The sequence below is a fragment of the Ambystoma mexicanum genome, chromosome 13, assembly GCF_040938575.1.
Source record: "Ambystoma mexicanum isolate Mex_15411 chromosome 13, UKY_AmexF1_1, whole genome shotgun sequence".
Taxonomy (NCBI): domain Eukaryota; kingdom Metazoa; phylum Chordata; class Amphibia; order Caudata; family Ambystomatidae; genus Ambystoma; species Ambystoma mexicanum.
Genome location: NC_090938.1, coordinates 723755373 through 723767747, shown reverse-complemented (window position 1 = coordinate 723767747; position 12375 = coordinate 723755373).

Below are 12375 nucleotides of genomic sequence, written 5' to 3'. Positions count from 1 at the left end.
CGGGCTCAGCAAAGGGGGGCCATAAGAAAAGCATAATTCAAGCCTTTAGCAGTATTATTCTAACATATTCTACCATATAACGAGACTGGCTGGCAGCTGCGAAATGATTAAATGCCCTGCAGCTCTGCTTCAAGGCTACATTCGGGAGGGAGCCGGGCATTCTTCCTGGCGCTGCCTACGTTTGTGTTTCAACGAACTCTTGTTATCCTCTCGGCCCTGCGGCCTTCTCCTTTTCACATACAGACAACAATGTTTTTCAGTCGAGCAGTGTAAGCGGAAAATATACTGCGAAGCAATAGGAACAGAAAGCAATGAGCAATGGTTAGAAAACAAAATGGCGATTCTTGTTACATCAAAATGGTTGTTCATTGGCAAACTTGAAAACCTATATTCCGTCATATCGTGCATGAGACAGTTGGCCCACGGCCACCAAAATGCGTTTGCGGTCACAAAGTAGAGGTATCCATATTTCTAGACTGACACCTTCTACTTCCATGGCATCGAGCTGCCTGGCATAATGGGCCCAGTGTTTTTTGGAGCGGTCCTTTAACGTCTTCGGTCTGAAGAGCCTACAGGCCCGACAAGACGTTTCGACGTGGTCTCTTGGGAGAAAAGTTGCAGGTCAAATGCTTGCCCATCCACAGGAATTTACGATTACACTTGAGGCAGAACTTAAATGGAGTACTTTCTATACCTACAGACTATGGCAGCTGGGCGAAAAAAAATGTAGGAAGGGGGGTATATGCATTCTAATATGTCCTCCCCCCTCTCTCCCTACTGTCTGGGCCGAGGCCCGGGGCGGCCTTCCAAGGCCGATTGTTCTGTTGCGGTAGTCTTCGACGGGCAATCTCCTTTGTCTTCGCCGGCGTGATGTTTCGGATGTCGGTGAAGAAAAGGATAGAAAGAGTTACTATTGGTAATTGAAATAAGTCAAAGGCTTTGCGTCGAAAAGGAACTCTACTTATAGGCGTCCATCTAGAATGGTGGAAAAAACAATCTGAGGGACCTAGACGCATGAGGGATCATGGGTACAGTGGACGTCACACTAGGGATAGTATTACTGGCACGCCGTGTCGACATCCCTTTTTTGAGTTTCCAAAACAACAACTTTAATACTCTGCAGTTTCACTAGATATCGGTCTATGCACAGCATGTGATTTAAGCAGATTCCACAAGCCTCAGAAATAAGGATATGTTTTGCAGTTGCTTCATTGTCTTGCAGTTTGGCGTAATAATCACACCAGATGTCAGCAGGGATCGGATTTGCGTGTAGCGCCTCTTGAGGGATGTCCCTTTCGTTAACGATGGACCAAATAGCTGCCGTATTTTTAATTCTGATTTTATTCAACATTCGTTCTGCATCTTGATTCAACATGTTTTTTTGTGCAGGTATATAAACCAGTTGTGGTATTGCCGTTTCAGCTTGTGAATCCGAGATGTATTTTCACTTGAATTCTTGTGTTTTAGTACTTTAATACTTTTTCTTAAGGATCTTTTCTTTTCCACAATGTGTGAGTCATATGCGTGATGTGATGTTGCAATTTTCATAACAGTCTCTGAATAAGGACACATCATTTATGACTTGCCCTATGCTGAGGTGGGATTTCCCTACCTAAAGAAAACTAAGGATAGTCTACCTCAAGAAGTCCAAAGTAAAACCTCTTTCTGTGTCCAAAACCTATACTTGCCCTCATAACTAACTGCATACAATGTGCAGGGATGTCAGCATCAAAAAGGAAGTGTTCAAAGTAAAGTTCAGACCTTTTTCTAGCTCTCTGGCTTGCAATCAGCTCCCCTTCCCCAAATTCAAGGTAGTTCATCAAATAAAGGGGATCCCTTCCTCAAGTTCAAATCTTCCAGCTTGCAAACAAAAAGAGTTCAATTCTTCCACCTTTTAAATATAACACATGATTTAAGTTGTACGACACAAGCTTCTTTAGGAGTGTTTTTAGTGGCTTTTCCATTCAGGACTACCTGGTCTAGGTGCAGTCGTCGGACCACACAGTCCACCCACTACAGGTCATGCAACCGGTACCCTGCCTGGACTGCTTTCCCTTTGACACCAGTCCACTGCTTCTCCTCAGCAGTGAGGTTTGGCCCAGTCACATGCGTCACACTCCTGACACGGTATTGTGGCTTGGTTAACCACCTTGCACGTGTTACATCGCCTTATTTTTCCTTGGCTCTTGCCAATGCTTGTTTATACAGTTTTTGCACAAGTGTTGGATTTCATATATCCTGCATTCAACTCCTTGTGCACTCTTGGCTTTGCTAGCACTTGTTTGTTAATGCAGTTCATTATTTCCATGTGATTCACAACTTTCCTTTCAGAAAAGATCACAACTGTGTCTTTCATTCCTTTCAATATGCCCAAGTATTTCCAACTTGCTTTCAATTTGTTTGGTATTAAAAATGAGATTTAACTTGCTTTCAATTCGTTCAGTATTCATTCTGCATCACCACCTGCCAGTTCTCCCTCTCTCTGGTTTCACAAGTCCTTCAACTGCCACAGGTTCCTGGTTCTCCGTGCAGTTGCTCACGCCTCTCCCTGTGGTCTTCTTGTGGCTCGCGCACACCCAACAATGTTTCCATGGCGAAGCAGGATACTTAGGACCGCATCCTTCGGCCCGTCATGCCTCCTCATGGTTTACCACGGCACTCCAGCTTCTTCCTCTGCTGCATACACTATGCACTGCTTCTCAGGCCTCCAGCGCTCCTCCTGCCACACAAGAGAGGTCTCCCTGCACGCAGCTGCCCACTTCCACGGCTGACCATGCTACAGCCGACTCCATTACTGTTGGGATTCTAGTCTGTAAAGCTCCTGCCTCCATTTCTATTACAGTAAATACCAGACTGCTCACCAGCAAAGTAGCAGTCCTTTGTTGGCTTTGTCCTCCTCGTCCCAGTACTTGGTTGGTGCTGAGGTTTGTTGTCATGAGTGTTGGTCTAGTTGTCTTCTTCGTCCCAGTATCAAACTGATGCAATTGGGGGGATACTTTAGGGGAGTCAAAGTAAAAGGACTGACAAAAGCCTATGAAGGCTTTTGGGATGGAGGGTTCATGGTGAAAAGGAAATGGGGGTACCATATATCACCCAAGGACGTCCTCTCACCAATCCCCAAGTCTCCTCCACCCAGGCGCTCCTCCCTCGCATATCCACCACCAGGGTCGGGACCCAAAAGTGATGGCCTTTCCCTGGTCACCTGAGAAGAGGATACCAGGGGAGAAGTGAGGAAGACCTCAGGTTCCTCACAGTTACCATTTGGACCCAACTGCCCTTCTCTGTTATATACTTTCAAGTATTTGGAGCTGAAAAAGAGTAATGTTTATTTCTCAAAATATTATGGTGCCTTATAATTAATTGCAAGGCCACTGGGATGTCATTTGATTTCCTTTACAATTAAATACTCAATAGGTTTCCTCCAGTCTGCAGTGTTCAAATATGGATGTAATAACACTGCCATGGCTTGCGTCTAATCAAGGAGCCTGTGGAGTAACATTGCTGAAAATGTTGGGGCTGTGGGGGGCATGACATGAGAGAGGCAGGTTGGAGGAAGGCCAGAGTGTGGTTGTGTGGGATGAAACCTAACCACTAGACCGTACAAGCCCTTTGCCGAAGCTTGGCAATAACTTTCAAAAGACTGGCGTAAAAGACACACCTCAGCTTTATGAAAGTTATAACAATGTTGTGTCTAAAGAGTTCAAGTCCAAAGACACAGCAAGCATGCCCCGATTAGCTGAATAGAAATGCAGCTATACACAACAAACAAGTTCTGTATAGCTGAATAACTACTTACATTCAGGTAAACAGGACATGTTTGCAGATAGCTGGGGGTGGGAGGTGTGCTCCATTGCCTAGTCTCTGATTGTGACTCAAAGCTCAGGTCACAAGCATAGGTTATGTAAGAAAAGCAATTTAAATGCATTTTCTAACAAAATGCACCAAAATGTGGACTAAAAGCTGCTGTGCACTATATGAAATGTGGATAATGGGAACCCCCACTATCTGATGAAAGTAATCACTCTCTGGAGAACAGTGAAGCACAAGAAAATAAAATAGCTACTGTTCACACGCCTACTTACAAAGAAGAAACCGAACTAGAAGAACTATGCAGTATGCAGCCAGTCTGTGCACACCTTGGTAGTGACCTGAACAGGATTAATTTTCATCAGCATAGCATCGCTTAATGTAGTGATTTAATTGCAAGGAGAACATGACAATCCACAAGTGAGCTGCCATGTGGAGGTCTTTGAATAAGTGTCTAATGAAGTCCCTCCAACCCAGCACTTTAAGGCAGAAAACTCCACCCTTCTGCCCCCATCAGTTGCTGACTGGTGATGCCCAGTACAAAATGTCAGGACAGTGACACAGTAAGAGGTGGCTAGACTGGCTGCACCAAAATGGCAGTATAGCCACATTACACTTACAGGCTTTTTTTTTAAAAAAAAAGGTTTATTTTTTAACAAGGTAGGATGGTAGCAATACAGAATTTTTAACAAGCATTTTACGCATCGCAATAACATATTTTATTACTCTCTCCTCCCTGTGGTTGTTTGGCCGCCCAAGCCCGCTCCCTCTACTCCCGTTCCTGCAGGGCCTCTCCATCGTTTAGGATCCTTCGGGCCAGCTGGGGCTTATAAGTCAGGGCTGGGAAGACTCGATTAAAGTCAAGGATTGGGCCCCAAATATTCCGAAAGCGATGAAGGAGACCTGCCCTGGCTGCCGTCACCTTTTCTGCAATTCGTGCATCCCATATTTTTACCCACCAAAGGGGCAGGAGAGGACCCTCCACAGATTTCCATTAGCGGGCTACCACAATTCTACCCGCCAGAAGGCATTGGGATAGCAGTTTGGCTTTGGCTCCAGATCTTGGATAGATTCCGGGGACTGGGACGCCCAAAAGAATGGGTTTGGGGTCTAAGGGAAGCCTTATCTGAGTAATTTCTGCGATGGTCGCTAGACACTGTATCCAAAAGTTTTGGGCAAGTCCACCACATATGGAAAAAGGACCCCATTTGGCCGCATTGTCTCCAGCATGTCGAATCGAGTGTGTGGTTCATATGGTGGAGTCTTAGGGGCGGATAGTACCAGCGCAAAAAGATTTTGTATGCGCATTCTCTGTTCGTGATGCATGCCGATGACTGGGCGCGGGTCCAAATATCTACCCAAGATTGGTCCTCTATGGGGTGGCCCAGGTCTGCCTCCCATTGGGCCATGGATCGGGTTTTGGAGGTAAGAAAATCCTTCTGGAGGCGTTTATATAGAGTGGAGATTTTGCCCCGGGTCGGAAGCTCCTTGAGAGTCAATTCAATTGCTGTGGGGGGGGCTAGTAGCTGCTTGGAGAGTCTGTGGGTGGGAGCACCAGTGACGTAGCTGGATGTATGAAAATCTATCCTTTTCCTGGAGCTGGAAGATTTCTTTGCATTGTTCAAAAGTGCAGGGTTATCCTCTTTCGAAGAGCTGTCCCAAGGTCTCTAGTCCCCCTGTTATCCAGGTTTTAAAGTTTGGGGGGGAAGCCCCGGGTGAGAAAGCTGGGTTCAAGAAGACTGGACAGGAGGGGCCAAGTCCCACTGGAGTCCCCTTTTTTTTAAGGTTTTATCCCAGACGGAGATGGTGTGTTTGGTAGCTGTCAGCAGACCCTGCCATTGCCACCGCATTTGTGGTGGGATGTGTGGAAGGAAGCGTAGTGGGAGAGGTAATCGTGATTGTTCGAGGCTCACCCATCTGGGGCAGTTGGTGAGAGTTTGCCAGGCCTGGGTGCATGCCAGCTGGGCCGCCATATGATATCTATGTAGGTCCGGGACCCCCAGGCCGCTAAGCTTTGCGTTACCTAGCATTGTGTCTTTAGGAATTCTAGCTTTTTTCCCCCTCCAAATGAATTGTAGCATTTTCCTCTGTAGGTTTTGGAGGGCAGGTGTCCCGGGATTGAAACTGGAACCGATGAGCATGCGTATAGAAATCTCAGTAGTAGATTAATTATGTAGGCCGTGATCCGGCCCATTAATGATATGCCTTGGGTCGCGCAGCATTTTAGGTAGGTTTCCAGTTCCTTAAATAGCGGGGGTGGGAAGTTCGCATGGTAAACATCCTTCGGGTCGGCCAGGATATGAACCCCCTAGATAGTTAATAGCTTTGCGTCTTCCATTGGATTGGGCACATTGGAATCAAGACTTCTCGCTCCCCCGGGATATCCCCATCACCAGTGCTGCTGATTTCTTAAAATTGATGGAGAATCCTGTGACCCTTTCATAGCTATTTATTTCGGCTAAGGCACGAGGCAAGGAAGAGCGGGGCTCCATGATGGCCAACAGGACGTCGTCCATGTAGAGAGCTAGTTTGTGGTGCGAGGTACCAGCCCGGAAGCCCTTAACCGAGGTGTTCAGCCTGATTCATTGGGCAAATGGCTCCATAATCAGCGCGAATAGGAGTGGGGACAGTGGACATCCCTGTCTGGTTCCACAAGTCAAGGCGCTAGGGGTGGAGAAAGTGCCATTGATTCTAAGAAGGGTTTGGTCGATTTATAGTTAGCCAAAACCATGGTGCGAAATTTCGATCCAAACCCAAATGCTTCGAGGGTAAGCCTCATGAAAGTCCAGTCTACCTTATCAAATGCTTTGGTCACATCAAGTGCCATGAGTGCTAGCCCTTGGGACTCCCTGGAGGCAAGATCTACCAGGTCGCTAGGCTCTGCGAATGTTGTTGGCCGTGGATCGGTATTTGAGAAATCCGCTTTGATCGGGGTGAATTATGTCTGGCAAAATATGGGCTAGGCAGGCGTAGATGTTGGCATCTATATTAAGCAGGGGAATCGGTCTGTAGGAGGAAGGGTTTCTCGGATCACCTCCAGGCTTAGGTTGCAGGACTGTGATTGATTCTTGCATGGAAGGGGTTATGACTCCCGTGGTTCACAATGAATTGAATAATTGTACCAACGGTGCGAGCAGCTGGGGCTTGAAAATCTTATAGAATCTGGTTGAGTAGCCATCAGGACCAGGGTGCTCGGGATTTGAGAGAATTTATCGCCTCGTCTACTTCCTCGCTTGAGATCAGAGCGTCCAGGGAGTCTCGAGGTTGGTCTGCTGCCAGGTGTTTGTCCTGGTCGGCGTATTGTATTCTACTTTGCGAGTCCTGCAGACCAATGATCGTATTGTATCTTTTCGCTTTAGCGAGTTTGGCCACCAATAGTTTGTTCGCCTTATTCTTGGCATAATAAAATTGCTTAGCCTTCGCCAGTTGATGTGCAGTGTGTTCGATGTAGTGGGCCTCGATCTTCTTTTGTGCCATGCGAATAGCTCGTGTTTTTGGAGGACCAACCCTTTTCCTTGTGGGTCTTCTCCACTTTTTGGAGGTCCTCCTTGAGGATCATGCGGATTTGTCACCTTTTCTTGTGGAAGGCCACTCAACTTTTCTTGTGGAAGGCCACTCCCTGCGCAATCAGTTCCCCACGTATTACTGCTTTCATAGCGTCCCAGTTGTTAGTAGGGGAGGTGGCTTCGCTGGGGTTATCCTTGAAAAAGTTCTTAATTCCTATTGAGTCCCTGAGCAGCATCTCGTTAAATATAGGGTCGTATAGTGTCCATCTGCTTTGCATGGCGGGGATGGCCCGTGTACTCAAATTTCTAGGGTTACCGGGGCGTGATTGGACAGGATCCTTGGGCCTATGGCAACGTCGTTGGCAAATGTGAGTATTTGCGGGGATACCAGGGGGAGGTCTAGTTTGGAGAACGTCCTTTGAACATAAAAATAGAAGGAGAAGTCCTATTCCGAGGGATGAAGTATCCTCCGTGAGTCCACCACCGCTAGGTTCCTGAACAGCTGTAAGAGTGCCAATGCTGAAGCGAGGTCTCCGGACGAAGGTGGATGTGATTTATCCTTTGTGGGATCCGGAACGCCATTAAAATCGCCACCAATTACTATCTGGCCCTCTAAGAAGGGGGAGAGTGTGGAGCTTAGAGACTCATAGAAGGCAGCTTGGCCTGTGTTTGAGGCGTATACTTAAGCGAAGGAGTATAGCTGTCCCAGCAGTAGGCACTTGATGACTGTGAATCGGCCATCTGGGCCAAGTATTGTGTCCAATATCTGGGGGTTTAACCATTTCCTGAAGAGGATTGCTGTGCCACCTTTTTTGGTATTTCCTGATGCAAGGAGTTGTTTTGGAAAGCACTGGGAGCGCAGGTGCCCAAATTCAGTTGGTAACAGGTGCGTTTCCTGAAGCATAGCCACGGCTGCATTATCATCTTGGAGTTTTTGCAGAATTGCATTATCATCTTGGAGTTTTTGCAGAATTGATTTGCGTTTGGCAGGAGAGTTTAGTCCTTTAACATTCAGGGAAACAAACCTCAGAGGTTGGTGTTCCGGGATAGGATGTGGTGTTACTGGTGGTGTCGGGGCGCGGGGGGAGGGGGAGATATGGAGGGATCAGTCAGCATGTCGTAGGATGTGCAGCCACTCATTAACCTGCCTCTGAAGTTTTTGCTCAGACCTCCAACTGAAGAGCCAAGATTTAACTTGAGGGTGGGGCCCTTTTGTGGATCCGGTTCCCCCCTCGGCCAACGGGGCCATGTAACAGTTTTCAGCCAACGTGGCTGGAACTAAGAATACGCTTAGTGGATCATTACAAGGACTCATAGGCAGATTGTGCCTTGGAAATGGGCATGGGCCGTGGGGTGGGGCCCGCTGCTCCGGCTATCAGGGTTCACCTGCATTTTCGTAGGTAGGGAACTCCTTTGGGGCACGGAGGTCTGACATTTCTGTGAATCTGTTGCTTTGTGTCAGATCATTTCTTTCTTCTAAACCTCAGGACCTTTGACCATGAGTCTTGCTTAGATTTTTGGGTGGCCGTGAGGTCCGAGTCAGTGACGGATCCGGTGGTTGGTGGCGACGGGCATTTAGTCGAGTTCGGGTGCATAAACTTCTCGGCGTCTTCCAGGTGGCTGATCCTCCTCGTAGTACCCTTGTAGGAGAACTGTATGGCCGTGGGAAAGAGCCATCTGTAGCGGATTTGTTGGACCTGAAGGAAGATAGATAGTGGACGGAGGCATCGTCTTTTCTGGAGGCTGAGGAGAGATCAGTCTTGATAAATTTGAAGGGGAGAGCCCTGAAAGGTTTTTTCCATCTCTGGTGCGGCCAATTGCTGAGATGGCTTCCTTTGTAGTAAAGAAGTGTACCCTGGTGATAACGTCCAGCGGAGCGTCTGATTCCACCCCGCGGCGAGGGTGCAATCTTTGGGTGTGATCTAGGAGGAGTTGTGACTTCTCTAATTGTGGAAGGAGGGATTGAAAAAAGTCGGCCACATATTCCGCCAGGTTTCTGTCTGGGACTGGGATTCCACGAATCTGGAGATTATTACGTCGAGCCCTATTTTCTAAGTCCTCCTGTTTGAATTCCAATATTTCGCATTTGTCTTGGAGGAGTCTGATTGAGCATTGCACTTCCATCAGGCTGGATGCATGATCCTGGGTTCGATCTTCGACTTCTGCCAGCCTTTGTTCAGCCTCCATTACCCTTGTATCGGTGCTTTCTAGTTTGGTGGTAAATTCAACCATAAAGGACCTGAATTCGGATTTGATGTCTGCCATGAACTCTCGAATATCGTCCTTGGGCGCCAGAGATCCCTTGTTATCTAAAGATTCCTGAGGAGGCGGGGTCCAGTTTCTTCAGTTTTTCGGACGTCATTAACATTGCTGCAATGTCCGGGTTCTTGTTGGACTTCAATTGCTTGGCCATCGTATCGTTTGTGGGCAGAGGGACAGCCCCACGCCCCCCCAAAGAAAAGTGGTGAGGAAAACAATCCCTCTGTCGCTGGTAGTCTGGTGGGGCCGCCCAGGACCCTTCAACTGGATAATGCGAATGCAAAGGTTACTTGTAAAGAGGGCTCCCCCCAGGAGGTAGGTAACAGTGAGAGGGTCTTTCCAGGTCTGCAGGGGGTGGGGGGGCAGACGTGCGGTCAAGACATGGGCCGGGGCGCCCCAGGAAAAGTTCAAAGGGGGGGGGGGGAAGAGAGGAACAGCTTAGGCAAGACGGGGAGCAATATCAATGCCAGCTAGGGCTTACCTCTTCTTGTCCCAGGCTAGGAGTCTCACTGGGAAGGCGTAGGGTCCCTTGATGGAACGCTGGCTGGGTCACACCATGGAGCGAGGAGCTCGCGGGGTTATCTCTGATGCAGTGCTTGTGTTAAGGTCGTTGAACAAGGGTGGGACGCCGCCTCCAGTTCACCCGCCATCAGGTCTGGTTGCAGAGGGGGTCCCATGGGCCACCAGGGTTGGTGCGACCGCCGGGACTTATTTTGTGTGGTCCCCAGATGGCTGCCCAGGGGGGGGGGGGTGGGGAGGCCAGCCACGTCACCCGTGGAGGGATCAGGCCCCAGGTGCATCACCAGTCCCCACAGAATATCCCACGGAGAGAGGGCCAGGGGGCGCCCATCCCAGTGCCCCCCCCACAGGGGTCAGAAGCCGCTTCGCATGTGGGAAAGTCATTGGCAGTTTTAGCACAGCTGGTCACGAGTGTGTCAGCTGGAATACAAGAGTGCCAGGGGCTAGGGGGGGTGCCGGGGTTAGACCTCCCCCCGCTGGCGATGATCCAGCCTCCTCCTTCCTCCCGCCCCGGCAGTCGCGCCCCCAGGCAGGCCCCCAGCTCCAGTGCCGCGGGCGAAACAACGCAAGCAAAGGTGGAGCTGGGCGGGCGGAGCGAGGGAAGCACTGCGGTACTTCCCCCAGGTAAGGGTGGGGAGCCCCCCCAACAGCTAAGTGCCACTGAGGGGCTCAAAGCAGGCGGCCACATCTCATCCTCTCTCTCCCCCTCCGAATGCTCTCCGATGCTGCGGTCCCATCCGCCATCTTGAAACCCTCGCGGTGGCGAGCGGAGGGGCTGCGAGGGAACATACCTGAATCTTGCCCCAACCGGCGCAGAGGCGCATAAAAATTGGTTGGCAGATGCCCCTAGATGTTATGCCCCACCAAGGGGTTTTCTTCATGTGGTGAAGAGCTACAGCCACATTTATGACTGGAAGCAGCGGGCATCCCACGGAGGCCATTAGAGGAGCATCCGCATAGTCGGCGCTCCAGGCCACGCCCCCTTACATGCTTGTTTTATTATAGATGCCCACTATAAAATGTTATGCTACAGTAAGAATTGCTAGACTGGCTGCACCAAAATGCCAGTATAGCCATGTAATAAAAAAATAAATAGTTGGGCAATTTAATAGGAACCTAGTTAAAAGTCAACAGAGACCTTTCCAGCTGAGTATCGGCACCATGTCTGGACATTACCTTATCTTATCTCTGTTACTCATAGCCAGCCAGGTTCTAAGTTATACCTTTCTTTTGTAGACTCTGCGGATACTTTTGATTCGGTTGTGCGCCCTCGCTTATGGCAGAAGTTGGCAAATTAGGCTAATGACCCTTTTGTATTATGATTTTTGAGGGATATATATGAAGACACTGCAGTGATTAGATTTACAGGAGTGCTTTCTTCTCCTATATGGACCATCCACAGCCTTAAGCAGGGCTGCGTGCTGGCTTCTTTGTTATATAACCTCTATGTTGCAGATATGCATAAGGCATTATCTAACTGCAGAAATTTCCTCCATACGTTATGTTAATGTTAAAGGAGGAACAAGTTACTTACCTGTAACTGTTGTTCTCCAGCATGGGTCTGGCATGGATTTGCATGCTCATGAATATTCCCCACCGTCAGGCCAGGAATCCTCAGTAAAGAAAAAAATCAGTATCAGTTTCGTTTCTGATCTGTCTTTCTTAGTAGTAACCAATCACTGATCTCTGGGTCATACTGCCCCCAGCCAATGACTGCCCTCTACCTAAGCCCCTCCCCTGGCAGCCATCCTCAGATTTGGTAGCACGTAAAGTGGCAGTATGACCAAGTGAAGGGGAAGGAGGGAGGGTTTGCATGTGAATACATGCCAGACCCATGCTGGAGAACAACAGTTACAGGTAAGTAACTTGTTCCTTCTCCAGCATGGGGTCTGGCAGGGATTCACATGCTCATGAATATAAGAATACATAGCAGTAAACACATGCACAACCACAGGACGTGGCAACATGCTCAACATTAAGCAATACAACAACTCAACATTAAGCATCTCTTACCTCCTCACCAGGCTCACCTTAAGCAAACAGGTTGCGCAGCACTGCTTGGTCGACCCTGGACTCCTCCCTGGAGTCCCGATCGACGCAGTAGAATCTTGTGAAGGTGTGCGTCGACCTCCACGTAGCAGCCCTGCAGATGTCCAGCAGGGGCACACCAGACAGGAACGCCGTGGTAGCAGCGATCGCTCTGGTCGAATGGGCTCTCGGACGGCCGGGCAGCGGTCGGTTTGCCAACCGGTGACAGTGCATGATGCAGCCGGAGAGCCATCTG